At 33.7% G+C, this 15,002-nt stretch overlaps 1 protein-coding gene and 1 long non-coding RNA gene across 7 annotated transcripts in view; one reads left to right on the top strand and one right to left on the bottom strand.

Annotated features, from left to right (window-relative positions):
* The window catches only part of LOC118184298 (protein O-mannosyl-transferase TMTC2-like), a 797,990-nt gene that overhangs the window by 468,926 nt on the left and 314,062 nt on the right, over positions 1 to 15,002 (bottom strand). The window lies entirely within an intron of this gene.
* Positions 1 to 15,002, top strand: part of LOC118185825 (uncharacterized) — a 149,809-nt gene that overhangs the window by 110,273 nt on the left and 24,534 nt on the right. For 2 of the 4 annotated variants that reach the window (XR_015038400.1, XR_015038398.1), the window contains one exon: positions 6,078 to 6,451. The exons of the other annotated variants lie outside the window; for them this stretch is intronic. This is a non-coding gene — a long non-coding RNA (uncharacterized LOC118185825). The remainder of the gene's footprint in view (positions 1 to 6,077; positions 6,452 to 15,002) is intronic. 4 annotated transcript variants of the gene reach the window in all.

Genomic DNA, 15,002 nt, shown 5'->3' with positions numbered 1-15,002 from the left:
GGCGGGTGAGGTTAGAAGACGGGGAGGGTAAGCGAGTACACATAGCCAGAGAAGGAAACGAAAATTTCGATACAACGAAGTACCTAATTACTCCTAGATATGTTTATGTGTGGCTTAGTAGAGAGATGTATTTAGAGAAAAGTTCTTCAGATGATAAGCCAGATTAAAAAGAATCATGAAGTACTGTCTTTGATGTAAGTCTCATATCTCGTTCTCTTTTTATGCTCATGTTCTCTTACAGGCCCTTTTTTGTTTTATGTTTCTTAGACAAGGATTAAGTAATATGCAGCAACCGTGACCTTTAATGAACAAATAATACAGTCAGGGCAGGACGTACAAACGTATGGAAACAGTGAACTCGCAATCTATTATATGGTGAAAACGTATATTATATGGTATATTCCCCTCCCCCCCCCATATATTAGTGTAGTGCCGATGCACTTAGAATTATAATAAAACAACCTTTAAAGCATTAATGATGGAAGGGAAATGAGCTTATCTCTTCTCAAAATACGGAAAGAAAGTTTCAAATATCTTTAATTTTCAAATGAAAATTAGAAATTTTGGACGTTCTTTTGTGAATTTTTTTTTCTATCTGCTTTGATTTCTGTTAAGATATAGCTTCTCTTTATCCTTCTCTCTTACAGAACAAGTTTACCCACAAAAGTGATAAATACTTATGAAATGAGAAAATTAAAGTAAAATGAGGCAAAACAGAGTTATTAAAAATCTGAGCATCAAAGAATATGATATATTAAGAATTTAAAGTAATTTTCTCCCTCCCGCCGGCATGCCTTCGAGGTGTAACGGTTAGCACACTCGACGCGTATTCGAGAGGTCCAGGTTTGAGTCTTGGAGAAGTCATTGCTCATTTTTCATGTCTCCAGCTGCAAAATAACCTAATGACTCTATAAATCATGCTACTTTACAAAAATATTTAAAATATTTTATGTAAATACATCCTATATAATTAAAAAACGATTAAAAGCAAATTAAAAGTGAATTAGCTTCACATGCTCTTGCATTTATTTTGTTATGCACTCACACAGAGAAACACTGTGAATCATTCTGAAAAGGATTAAAGCGCATTATTTCCGTCAACTGCCCTAACTCGAAATGTTTCATAAATGCAAATAAATAAAACAAAGAAGTGACGAAATATCGTTGTTTTACATGAAGTTATGTAAGCAAGTAATACTCAATATTTCAAAGCTATGCCAAGATTTTATCAAATTTTGAATGACTGACAAATAACTGATTTCTGACAAACCTTACATATGGTAGACAAACGCATGATTCGGTTATACATTTGAAAATACCGAACATCCCTTATTTTATATTCAGTTATAGCTATTTTCATAGGTAACATTTCGTACAGTTAAAGAAACAACATACGCAAGTAAATTTTTAATTTAAAATAATCAAAGTCCGAAAGATAAAGCAAATAATATATCGTAAGCACCATAGAAATGCTACGCCACCATTTAAGTCTCGATAATATTTTACGTTCTGTGGAAGGAACGCCGACGTTGAGAGGTTTCAACGACAGTAACTTAGTCCCTCAGCCATTCCAACGAACTGTCACTTAAAAAACCCTATTCTTCGGTTAAAGCATTTGTATTTTTGTGAGCAATAAATGAATAAATGCAGTCCACAGGAAAACAAAGAAAATCAAGCAGTCGCAGTTTCTGCGGCACAGTTACAGTGTAGAAAAGGAAAAACACAGTATGCGCCGTTAAATCTGACTTCAGCTTTAAATGGATGTCTCTCTCGGGTCTACTAAAAGTAACGACCTGAGTACAAAGGAAATCACAAAAGCGCATAATTTGCCGAGAGTTCAGTTGCTATGAAGTATGGTACCCGAATGAGGCTTAAGAAAATGCGGAGCACTTTTCAGAACTTCAAGTACCTACTTTCAGTTTATGTATTTTATTTCAAAAAAAATTTTTTTTCCTTCTCTCATCGCTTTTGCTTCATCGCAGTTCGAGAGGAATGTTTTTTGGTTGTTTCTTGGAATTTGGTCTTCAGCTTGTAATTATTCTACCCAGGTCTCTTCCAAGAATTGTTTTCCCTTTCTCCTCCCCCAAACGCAATGATGCATTTTTCGTTTTTCTTCTCCAAACATCACCGCCCGCAAACTATATTAAGCCGAATGAAAAACGGAACGTTTTAAAGAACTAAACATTCGATTGCTTATTGCGGTGTTTCTTAAGAAAAAAGGAAATCTAAATCTTCTTCTTGTTGCGAATAATTGTTTAATCTGATATAGAAAAAACAATTATTCGCAACAAGAAGAAAGGTAAAAAAAAATCACTTGTGTAAAGTCCATAGCAGGATAATATTAAGTCGTGAAGAACAATTAAAATTCCACATCTTATTTTCAAGACCACTGATTTATAAGTCATAAAATTAAGGTTCCGTCATAGAAAAACATGATTCCTATTATTTTGTATTAAAACGCACTAGAACAGATATGTTATATTAGTAATTACAATAATAAATCATCATTGCATTGATATTTTCGTTTCACACCCGGGGCTCACTAGATGATGGTAAGAATTAACCCAATACGATTCTTATAGCTTATAAGAAGAGTATCTTGGGATACCCAGAATTCGTTTGTTTTGCTTAAAAACTCAGTAACGGTTAAATACTAACTCCTAAATCCTACAATTAATTTTAATTATTAATACGTGTTACTTAAAAGTTTCAGAATTAGAGAATATCCTTCGGTCATTGACAACTACCAGTGTTGATTCGGAACAGATGGTCAAAGAACAAATGGAAAACCAAGTCCATAAACATAAAGAAATTTAAAGACGTGATAGTAGCCTGGTTTGAAGATCTCGTAACAAAATATAACAGTTGTAACAGAGCAGAAGACATCGACGCAATGCACGAAAATCTTATGCAAACATTGCTCACAGTACGCAAAATTATGCCGCCCCGAAACGCATTCCATGGTGAAACTGCACACTGGCAGATGAACGCCGCAAAGTTCGCAACATAAGGTGAAGAAAGCAAGGTTGTAAATGATCCCCCAAAGAGTGGCACTCTCGCTAATATTTCGAAAACACAGTGCTGCTTGCAGATACAGCTTGAAGCAAAGCCGACCCCCGTACATCCATCTAGGCATATTACGTATCCCTAAATCCTCCTAAAACTACTAACATTCCGCCCAAATTAAATTCAGAGTAAGGGCATCCAGGGGGGGTACGAGAGTCTCCCACTCCTCTTCCCATACCACCAGCTTCCCGAAAGGATTTCTGTTGGCCGGGTATCTTGAGTCCCCCCTTGTTGCACGAAAGCTATATGATTACAACATCCATGCCTTCTCCGGGATACGAAGCCTGAGTCTTCAGCACTGAAACTAGCAACACCGTCTGAGTGGCGGCACTGCTTACAAGAGACAAATTGCAAAATCGAACTTGCATTCTGGAGAAAGTGCTCACGAATACTGCCAACAAGTTTGAAATTGTATTCCTTATCGAACATGGTTATGTTGTTTACACAAATAAAGCCTTCGAGAACAATAATCCGTGTTGAATCTACCAGCCCACAAGTTATCACGCACGTTAAGGACAGTATTTTCAGATCTGATAACAGACATGAATATTATACACATCATGTGTTGCTCTTTGTCTACTTAACTGCGTTTTGGCACAACAGGCATTTCTCAGACGGCACTAAATGTGCTGAAGTGGTGCTGTTATTAAAAGTGAAGGTGGTGGCGGCCTGTTGCCTCATTTGCCTCCTGCCTGCTTTGCGAAATGTCCAAGAGAAAGTTGCTTTTCAAAGTCTAAAACCCTATATCCTCTCTGGACAAAATATAACTGAAAAGCAATGGGATTTCTTTCCTGGAGTTCGATGGATCATGCAATGCAATATTTACGCAAAATAATAGTAAATAACTCACAAAATAATCAGCACAGTTTTAGTACATCAGTAGACATACAAAATGCCTTCAGACGTGCTCATCAGATTATCACATTGCTGGATTTGGGGTGACGGAAAGCCCTAGTTTATCTACTTATTTAAATAATCGTCACCTGCAAGCTGTAATGGATGCGGGTGTTCGCTGACGATCTACGAATGCAGACTGTCTCAAAGGATTTTACTTGGGTCTGCTGCTATGGAATCTAGCAACGGAAAAATTCTGAATTTCTTTAATTTTATCCTCACACTCTTTCTTACGCCGACGAATTTTGCTTGTTACTAAGAGGCACAAAGCTGATATGAGACAAGGAATCTATGGATAAGATTACATAAGGGTGAATTGCAATAAAATAATTATTGCCAACTCAAAAACCCATGATATGCTTATCTGCGGAGGGAAGCACCATCTACGAACACCCTGAATTAACCATTCCGGGCAGAAATGTAAAAATAGTAAAAAAATGAGATACCCATGAATCATAATTGACGACACTCCTTCGTGGACCCATCTTCTAAAGGAGGTCAAGGACAAATTCACAGGTTATTCCACTCGGACAACAGGTTAGTTTGGGATGTGTTCTTTTAGGGTGCTTAGTATGTCATATACTGTTGCTGCAGCGTGCATTTCACTGTATGGGACCTTCATGTGGGGCATAACTATCACTACTAAAATCGAAAATCTGCTACTCTCATAAAAATTCCATTTTTGGTAGGCAGTTGCAAGGTTACAAAACTTCGCCTACAAATACTTTTAACGAGCTAGTGCAGCTCGAGAAACAAGAAGTTTGCGGGATAAAACTTGCGTATATGCTGATTATGAACAAAGTATTCCTGAGCCACCCTTCTTCTCTACCTGGCTGAATTCAATATCTAGATCAACTGTAATTACCGGCATGGTTCAAAACACCTCGGAATTTACACTGATGAATCAAAAGAAAAGTGTGACACTGGCAGTGAGCAACATCGAAGCCAGATCATTATGACCTGGGAAAGAAAGGTTTGGCGGCCCAAATCAGTCTTATAGGCTAAGTTGGTTGCATTAAAATCTGCATTTGCGAATGCATTGGCCATATATCTCACCATATATACTGACTCCGCCTCTAGCCTTCAGGCAATCCAAGACACAAACTGCAAATCCTACTCGTCAGAGAACAAGAAAAATCTTAATTTGCACACCAGACAATTTTTAGGCTCAAGCTCAAGTGGAATCCAGTTGTTCACACTAGAATAGTGGATAATGAAACCGTAGATGCAATAGCTAAGAGAGCAGCAACCGAGCCGCACGTAAGTACACATCCATATGCCCTTCTAGATCCACTCCTCGGTCCTTAAACTCTGAGCTCAAAAGAGTATGAAACGTTGGCAGCATCTATCGGGAATAGAGATTACTGGTGAAAAAAATCTAAGCTTTTTTTATATATAAGAGTAACTCAGCTTATAATTGTCTCTTTTATGTTACTCAGTTTCTAATAGGCCATGGACATTTCATGACTTATCTGCATCGTCTTAGACAGATACAGGTACGTCTAAAAGTAAGGAAAACACCAGACCGTCTGCATAAATCGCCATATATTCTTTTCACTTCCTTCTTCCTCTTTCTATTCCACTAGCCTTCTTTGAAAGCTTCTATAAGAATAGGTAACGTGAAAACGACCAATGCGGGGTCTCAAGAGGGGCCGGCGACTATGTGTTGAATTGCAGAGAGATTGCAAAACATCACCTTCGCTAGCCACCAGCACAGCATATTCGTGTATAGGTTGGAGATTCTTTTGAAAATTGCCCAGCCCTGAAACGCATGCGCGATTGCATCGTTCTTGCACATACATATCAAGCAGGCTGGAGCAACACTCATCTGCCCCAGATATCGCCAGCACAGCTTCTATATATCCTGCACTTGCGTTAACTGCATCGTGCGTTCTAACTTAAAAAAAGTTAATTTTTTTTAAAATTGTGTCATGTATTCTAATTTAATTTTAAATAATTCCATTTTGCTTATTTTATATATCATTTAATTTTTGTGTCAGTAACTGCTTAAATTGTATATTGCGACAATTAGCGTACAATTATCAATGTTTTGACTTTGATTTCAATTTTGCTAATCATATCCATGTAACTCAGTCATACATTTACCCATATTGTAGGTATATGGAGAGCTTAACAGTCGCTCATGTTCCCGGAAGCTCCAGTATTTCACTAGTCCATATCTAGCTCCAGTGCTTATCACGCATTCTATCAGGGACAGTTCAGTAAAATGTGGAACCCGTATTTTCCTCGCACCCTTCACAATCCTTAAACTATTCGCTCGTTCGACAATCATACCCCTTTCCCAACAACTTTTGAAAAGGATTGAAACACATTAGTTTATATGTCATTTTACCGAAGACTGCACTTGGGAGCCTTCATTCCAGGAAATTATGAAACAACGATACTTCCATCTGCGGTATTACCTGGCAGATATGCTAACTTTCCCAGAAAATCGGATGCCCCAGTGCCGTATAGAAACGTATACTAGAAGGTAACGTATAGAAAATTTTAACATATGCAAACTAACGCATGTTTTTCTCTTCTTTTTTATCTTATGCTTTAAAATCAAGAAACATTTTTAATTTTAAATTAAAGAATTGTGTGAAAAAAATTTCAAATTAAGTGAATATATGTATATATGTGTGTGAATTAATACAGTTCTACTTTTATTTCTATATTTCTTAAGTCACTTAATTTTCTGCAAAGTATGTAATTAATTAAGAAAAGTAATTACGAAAGTAGTTTTTGACATTACGAATGCTTTGGTGGAATACGTGGAATTTATTTCAATTTCAATGTTATTGAAAGAACAAAACATTTTATTACCAGATATTCAGTTATCGGCTCAAAGATAACCATTAATGACAGCATTTCAAATAAAATAGTTATTAGCTGTCTTTTAAACTTATTTAATATGTAATTATAGTATTTCTCAGCAAAATGTGATTATTTTTTCAAAGGAATTTTACCTTCATATACTATTCTATACTTTTTTATGTAGTTAAATCACAAACTATATTAAAAATCAGAATGCGGAGAAACCTAAAATTTTAATTAACTATACTTATGTTTAAAATAGGCTATTTTAAACGTATAAAATTTATATTAAGAATGCAGTCTTTTTTTGTTTGACTTTTTTAGCCATTAAAACATTATTAACATTTTATATGTAAGTATACAAAGGAATGGGCCAAGGAATCTAATTATTTTCTGTTTCAAACTACTCGTAGTACATTGTAAAAAAACTCAGACATTTATTCATTTACAGTATCATTTATAATAGCGACATTATTATCTTTCGCTTCTTAATTTTTGAATGTAATAGATACACATAAAATAAAAGAAACTTCGTAAAATTCAATAACCATATTACTTTTTTTTTCCGAAACGGGGGGGAATTAATACTGAAGAGTAGAAACAGAATCAAAACTGAGTAAAATAGAGCAAAACGAAGAATTAATTTTTTAAATCAGAAGAAGATAGTATTTGATAAAATGAATTTATCTCTATATAGTCAGCAGAAATTTTAACAAATACTTTCTTCTCCTGCTTTATAAAAACCAAGCTTAAATTTGCATACTCTGCTTTATCTTATTCCAGTTTTATGTGTCTTAAAATGTCGGTTCTAATTCTATACTTTGGATTTAAATGTCTAATTACTATATCTCTTTATATTTAATACAAAAATTATAGTGTAATGCGAAAATCATGTTGTTTTGTTTTATCTGATTATGGCAAAGCACGCGAGGGCCAGCTGCTTAAGAGGAGAAATGACTTCTTGGAGGACGTTCTAGGAGAAACTGGCTCGTATGTACGTTATGCACGGGGAAAATTATAAAAATTCTCATTCAGCTAGCCCGTTCGCCTGAAATCGAAGCCAGGACAACTACCAGTTTTCAGCAATTTTACCGCTAGACCGAACGTTATGTTATCGGCTAAATTTTAATTTTTGTGCTTCCTGTTCTGGTTTCTGTTACACTAGTTCACCCAATCCAAACTTTCAGGCAAATTTTAATGTCGCTAGCATTGTGCTTATTCAGCCTTAACGTATAACAGGAAATTAGGATTTAACAGTGTTCTTTTTTTTTTTTTCGTCAGTGAAAAGTTCACCATTGAAATTTCCCATTTATGGAGTCAGCGACGCGAAATTTTCAAATGTTGTTGATAGAAACTTGAATTCCAGTAGTTAGAGATATACTACTTACATGCATTTAATCGATTATTAGAAATCTAAATTATTTATTAACAGCTGAGAAGCACTAGTTGTTTATCTGAGTCCGCAGGTTAGCGGTTGTACTTTAATTTATTTGAAGTAACCCCCCCCCAAACAAAAACTACAAATAGATGCCAATAAAATTTATTCGCTATTTATAGCGTGTGTTTTGTAAATCATTGTTATTTACTGGCTACACACTGAGTTTAGCTTAAGCTATAAGATATTTCTCCCCCCTTCTTAGCATGCTTTCGTAGTGTAGCGGTCAGCACGCTGGGCGCGTATTCCAGAGGTCAGTGGTTCGCTTCCGGCGAAGGCGTTGCTCATTTTTCACTCTTTCCTGTTTAAAAAAAATAACCGAATGTCTCTACAGTGGTGGCCGAATTAAAAGGGTGGTCGATGATGATTCTCCACACCCAGGATTTGGCGACTGGATCCCCTAAACCCCAGTCGCCCTTTAAAAGGGGGAGTATATAAGGTATTTCTCTCACCTTCTTAGCATGCTTTCATAGTGTAGTGGTCAGCACGCAGCGCGTATTCCAGAGATCCGTGGTTCGATTCCCGAGGAGGGCGTTGCTCATTTTTCATGCTTCCAAAAAAATCCTAATGACTCTACAAAGCTAGACCTCTGGGTTAATGGGTTAAGACAGTTTGGTGCAAGAATTTGAAATTAGTACTACATTAAGATTTAAAAAAAAAAAAAATTAAAAGCAGACTTTCGCCGTAAATTTTAAGTTAGAGCTACAAAATTAAAAGTAGAGTTTTACCAAAATTTTAAATAAGGGCTTAGAAACAAACAACTTAAAAGCAGAGTTTTACAACAATAGAAGTAAATTACTTTCATGAAAATGATGTTAACGTAGGGAAATACTATTTTGTTCTAAATAACTTTGCGTCAAATTGGATTTACATATACGGCAATAGAAATTAATTCGTTCATGCGTGCTAAGAGAAATAATTTAGAAGTGTTTCGTATTTCAATAAAGAAACTCAAAATTATATACTACAGAATATGAATGATATTATTAACATATTTTAAACATCTGCCGAGCTAAAAATACTTATATAATTTTGATACTTTTCTTTGTATTATAAAACAGTATCTGGGAAATTGCTTGCTTTGATTCCTTTCCTTCTTCAGTTTCCTAACTTACTGTTTGAACTTTCTCAGTAATTTGCGGCTATCTGCCTCATATTACGCTTACGTTTGTCTTTTAAGTTTTGGTTTTATCTTTCGTGATGCAGTTGCACTTGACATTTTACTCTTTGGAATTTCTTTGTTATCTGAGTAAGAACTAAATTTAATTTTTCTTTCAATTGAGTCTGAAAACAGTTTATACCAATGAAAGGAAAATATGCATGCCAATTTGATCTCTGAAATACGTTTCTCTAAATTCGAAAAACAAGTCTTAACCTACAATGCTTTACGGGATTCACAGATAAATTAAGTAGAAGCTTCGAGGATGACTGTGAAAACTGAAAGTTATAACTACTTTCAGAAGGTAAATTACATAGTGCTGATAGAAAAGTTTGATCTTCAGAAAAGCAATGCCAGTTATTTCCTAATTACAGCATTTTCTTGAATATGAATATTTCTAAAATTTGCTTTTATTGACATTTTTACAATATAAAAAATCTGATGTGGATTCCATATGACTTTCTTGTACAGCCTATTAAATTATGCATATTTTTGCTGTATTTTATTTTAACTTACTTCCCCGAATTTCATTTAAGATATATTTCTCATTGAATCAATTCAGTTCTTACTTCGCGTCAAGGCAAAAAGACATAAAACATCTTCATTAAAAATTGTAAAATACAGAAAAACCTTAAACATCAAGCACAGTTAAAAACCACTAAAAAAATTTTACAATTAAAGTTAGGGTTTAAACCAACTAAAATTGAGCAGAAATACAGATTTTTTGGTGCACAAAATGTTGGACATCACTCCGCAAAAAGCACTGAATTTGATGCAGAAACTGACTTAATTTACTATGCTACTAAGTTCCAAATGGAAACAAATGGTGGCATCATTAGGCTTAGTGGAACTTAAACAACTTTTAAATTGTTGGTAATTCTACAACTATTGCATGCAGATTAACTAAAGGCATAAAAACCTTAAGCGTAACATGAGAACAATATAATTCAATCACTTTTAAAGCAAAATATGCACAATTTACCAACATTTAAGAATTAAAAAACTTAACTCACAAAGCCGAGTAACAGAGTGGGTATATATATATATAAAACTTTAAGGGCGGCCGATTGCAACCAAAAGGGGAGGTGCACATCTACATATTATAGCAGTGCCATATTCACTCTGAGGCTACGTCACGAAAAAAAATTCTCTTCTGAATACATCTTAAATCCATTTCACAACCGTTTGGATGAAATGAGTGCTTTATTCTGTCCGTACGTACAGATGTAATGCAAAAACACCGTTCAAGTGGAATCGAGAGCGGTCAAAATGTATTTTTTCCTCAAAATAAGATACACGAAATGTTTCACGATTACAATACTTATTTTGTAAATAAAAACAGAATTTATAAAGGGATGTGTTTAAGTTATGACATATTTGCTAAATAGATAATAACTTTTTATCTCCTAAAGGTAAGTAGTCTTGTGATGTGTCATAGCCAGTCAACAAATTTATAAATATTTTTTCCCCTCTATCTGATTTAAATAACTTTTTGATATACTTTATATTATGTTATTCCATTTGGTTTAGGATGCTGATATTACTGATTACATAAATACTCTCTCTCTGTATATATAGAGAGATATTTTTAATATCTGCAAATTTAGTTTATTTATTTTAATCAAAATCAGCGTATTAGTCATGAAATGGATTTGTGGTAATAACATATATTACTTATTCAATCAGAACCAAGCATTAAAGCAGTTAGCCGTACATTAAAACTAAGGAGCACGAACGAATAGTTCTCCCCGGGATTAAATCGGGACGAATGCACTGGCTGCATGGGAGTTTTCTTGGTTTTCCTAATGTGCAAAGTGGATATAACCAAGTTTCCCATAGAAAGCCTTCCATAAATGCATTCTTTTCCTTAGCAGATAGCCCTTATGTTGCCATAATCTAAAACAATGCTACTCTAGCAAAAAGACCTCCAGTATACTTCCAGTTCCATCTCCTACTCAGATACTTCTTTTAAATTAATTCAATGGTAGAGGTTAGTAAATATATAGCATAAATTTACGTTATTAAGATGACACTCAGGTCATTTGAAAGCAATTCCTCTTATTAAAACGTGAAAGAAAATATTCGCTTTGTTTGATATTGCAGTCATTCTGGAAAACTAATCTGACGACTCGCATTGCAGACAATAAAAGTCTAAAACTGGAAAGTTTCCAAACTGAGATTAGAAATAACTATCTCAGCCGCTATATTCTTAGTTGAAAGTTTTTACACACTATCATGCGAAGTAAAATTAACATTCTACTTAGCTACTCTGTAAAAGTAACGGTTTATGGAATTTAATCAAAATTTCTTTTTTTCGCTTGGAAAGCATAAAGCAGACTTGGAAAGACTTGGAAAGCATAAAGCAGAAAATAATTTACATCAAAAAAGCCTTTTCATTCAGTTAGAAGCAGAAGTTTTAAGTGAAAAATCTACCTTAAATTAAAGCTATATTTTGTTGCATTAAAGAACTATTGCTTATATTTTGATCTGCTTTTGCATAAGCAAAGTTCTGCTTTTTTAAAGTGCGAGTTTTTATTTCAGGTTAACGTAATAAAATGTTGCGTTCAAATTTTCCTTAAATGAATTCTAAATTAATTAGAAATTTTAATTAGAAAGGAAATAATACTTTATTTTTTAAGGTTTTTTTTACAGAGAATTAGGAATATTTCCAGATTGTCTGTTCAATAAAATGTATGCCCATTTAAGGCCTTGTATTTTATAGCAGTATCCATAATCTTTATGTTAATCTGAAGATATTTAATTTTCAACATTTTGTAGCACATTGACAGATTGCACCTCAATATTTAGCGTTTTAAATCTAAGTAATAGTGCTAACATTCAATGATAAATGTTACTCTGAATGGGAAACGAAAGGATTTATCTATTAGCAAAATTCGACATGGGTCTTGAATCTGCAATTAAAATATTTTTTAAAAAATGCATGAACTTTAACAAATGTGGAAGACGCCAAATAAATCAACAAATGAGAACGTTTCGATAATGTTGAGAGGGAAAACTGGAAGGATGATCCAAAGAGTAGTGCTGATAAGCAGAAGAAAAGTTATTAATTGATTCCTTTTTTTAAATAATACTAGCATTCTCTAATGCGAAATTTTAAAACCTAATTTCATTCTAAGCTCTTTATTTCTTTCTATTATTGAACTATATATTTTAATCACACTTGCCGTAGTTGTTACAAACACCTAAGTACTAAAATTTCCTTAAAATTCAGCGTCGTTAAAGAGTCAAGCACGAATTGTGTTAATGAAACTAATTTCAAATCATAGCCTTCGGAGAATTCGTCATATATTAACTAATAGGATGGGAGATAGATATGACAATTATGTTAATGTGCAATTATTATTATTTGAGGAGATTGAAGTCGACTTATCAACTATATAACGATAAAAAAGCAAAATACATTCTTAAAAGTACAACCACTTCGAATCTCCAATAAGAATAGAAAACATAAAAGATAGCAAAGAACTTGTTTAAGTCGGAAGCTTCAGTTTTTCTAAAATGATGATTGGAAATCTGGAAGATTTGTACTTGTCTGACTCCTTTGTGAAGCAGGTTCACGTCCACAGCACGATGAGTTATTGCGATTCAGTGAGTTAACCACTGCTGACAATTTTTTGGATGCAAAGCCCACATCAAAAGAAAGGTAAGACAAAAAAAAAATGAGAAAAGAAGTTGGATGAAATCGAACATTTCGTCGACGACTCTTTTAAGTACTTTTTCCGTTTCTTTGCCTCAATCGAACTTTATGGTCACAATGGGTGTATCACGAAGCAGATGGCATACCTCTGCTGAAGACATTTTTCTTTATATTGTTTCACTCAGACGTAGATGTTTCTTCTCCTTTTTTTTTTTTTTTTTTTCTTTTCTTCCCTCTCCTTCTGAAAGTTGGTACCCAAACTTATTTCTTTGTGGTGAAACTTTTATTCATTTATAGATACCGATGGAAACCATGGTGGAGAATTAAGAAAAAGTTTCTGACAAGTTTTAGACCTACACCTCTAAGCTAAGTTCTTATTCCCTACCCGGCCACCAAAATAGAAAGAAAGAAAATTTAAAAAATTATAAACTGAAATTATTGTTAATCATCCCATTTTTCCTGCCCTAATTTGTAAAGGTGTGTGTGTGTGGTGAAAATTCTATTAGATTGAGAGTTATTAAATTTTAGAAGTAGTAAGAAACACTTGTGTGCATGAAGTAGTCAGTATAGTTCTAAAATTAGAAACGAAAGTTGAAACTTCATTTTAAAAATTCAGAATATATCAAGCTAGTGTAAAAGCGAACAAAGTTCGAAACTAAACATTTCTAACATCAAAGAGCTTAAAAATATACATTGAAATGATATTAAAAATTATAAAGCAATATCTGAGGATGCAGAAAATTATAAAGGTTGAAAATGCGAATGAATTAACAATTATGCAAAGTATTAGAATTATTAATGTTAAATCTATTACGAAATGAAAAACTGTAGAACAAGTAAATTAAAATAGATGTATAAAATATAGATTAAGTAAGAAATATTTACTGTATAACTTACGAATAATCCTTAGCTGTCGTTAAATAAAACGTTTAATTTAAAAATCTGAGTTTTGTTCAAGAAATTTGAACATTAAAAAAATCATATAAAAGTAAATAAAGTAGCAAAATAAGAAAAATAATAAGCGTTATTAGAACTGAAAATTATAATAAATAAGTTAAAATTTAAGTATGTTGCAAAGTAGAGAAGTAAAGAAAATATGTCAACATGTTAAAAGTAATGTTAAAAATTAAATAATATGATAAACAACAACGTGTATTTGAATAATTACACTCGTATAATATAACGAATATGTTAGAGTTAGAATATATTGAAAATTACGAAACGTTAAAAAATATGAAAGGAGTTAAAAATTATGTTTAAAATTAAATAAATGTCATGTATATTGTCAGAAAATGTAAGAAATAATTGAAAATTAAGAATATGTCACAAATTACTAAAAAAGGTATGAAAACAAAAATATGTGTAAAATTAAATAAAAAATTTAAATTAATAATGCAGCTAATTCAGAAAATGCCATTATGAGTAAAAGATATAAGAAATAATTTAAAATTAAGTGTACGTAAATATAAAATAGTTTTAAAAGTCGTCCACAGATGAAGCTGACACGCGAGCCGTACAGGTGCAAACATGATATTGTTCAAAGTTTTATTTTTATTTGGCAACAGTTCCAAAAGGGATAACAGATGGCACTGCGCATCGTCACAGTAAGCCGAGGTAGCCGTTGCCCCCTGGGCAGCATAAACTTTTAGTGTTGCCATTCACACAAAACTACTAATTTCGAATCAGCAGCATACCAACTCCTCCATTTGCTTTCCAGCAGTAACCCAACTACTCCACTCCACAGGACACGCCCTTTCCGGTAATGTCATGAATGGGATTGCCCCTGTGAAATCACTTCCGGTGACGTCACTAGCCACGCCTTCCTCCGGCATTTGGAACGTACTTCAGATGTCAGCAAACATCGAACGAAATTTACATAAGGCATCACCTGCTGTCCTCACATAGAGGGCCCAATGAGTGTTTGTGAAGCTTAGAACAAAATCTAAATTATAGCCTTACATACACACACCTCA

The sequence above is a fragment of the Stegodyphus dumicola genome, chromosome X1 (genome assembly GCF_044657685.1).
Source record: "Stegodyphus dumicola isolate Sdum_Otavi_A_Nest chromosome X1, ASM4465768v1".
NCBI lineage: Eukaryota > Metazoa > Arthropoda > Arachnida > Araneae > Eresidae > Stegodyphus > Stegodyphus dumicola.
This window is presented reverse-complemented; position numbering and strand designations above follow the sequence as displayed.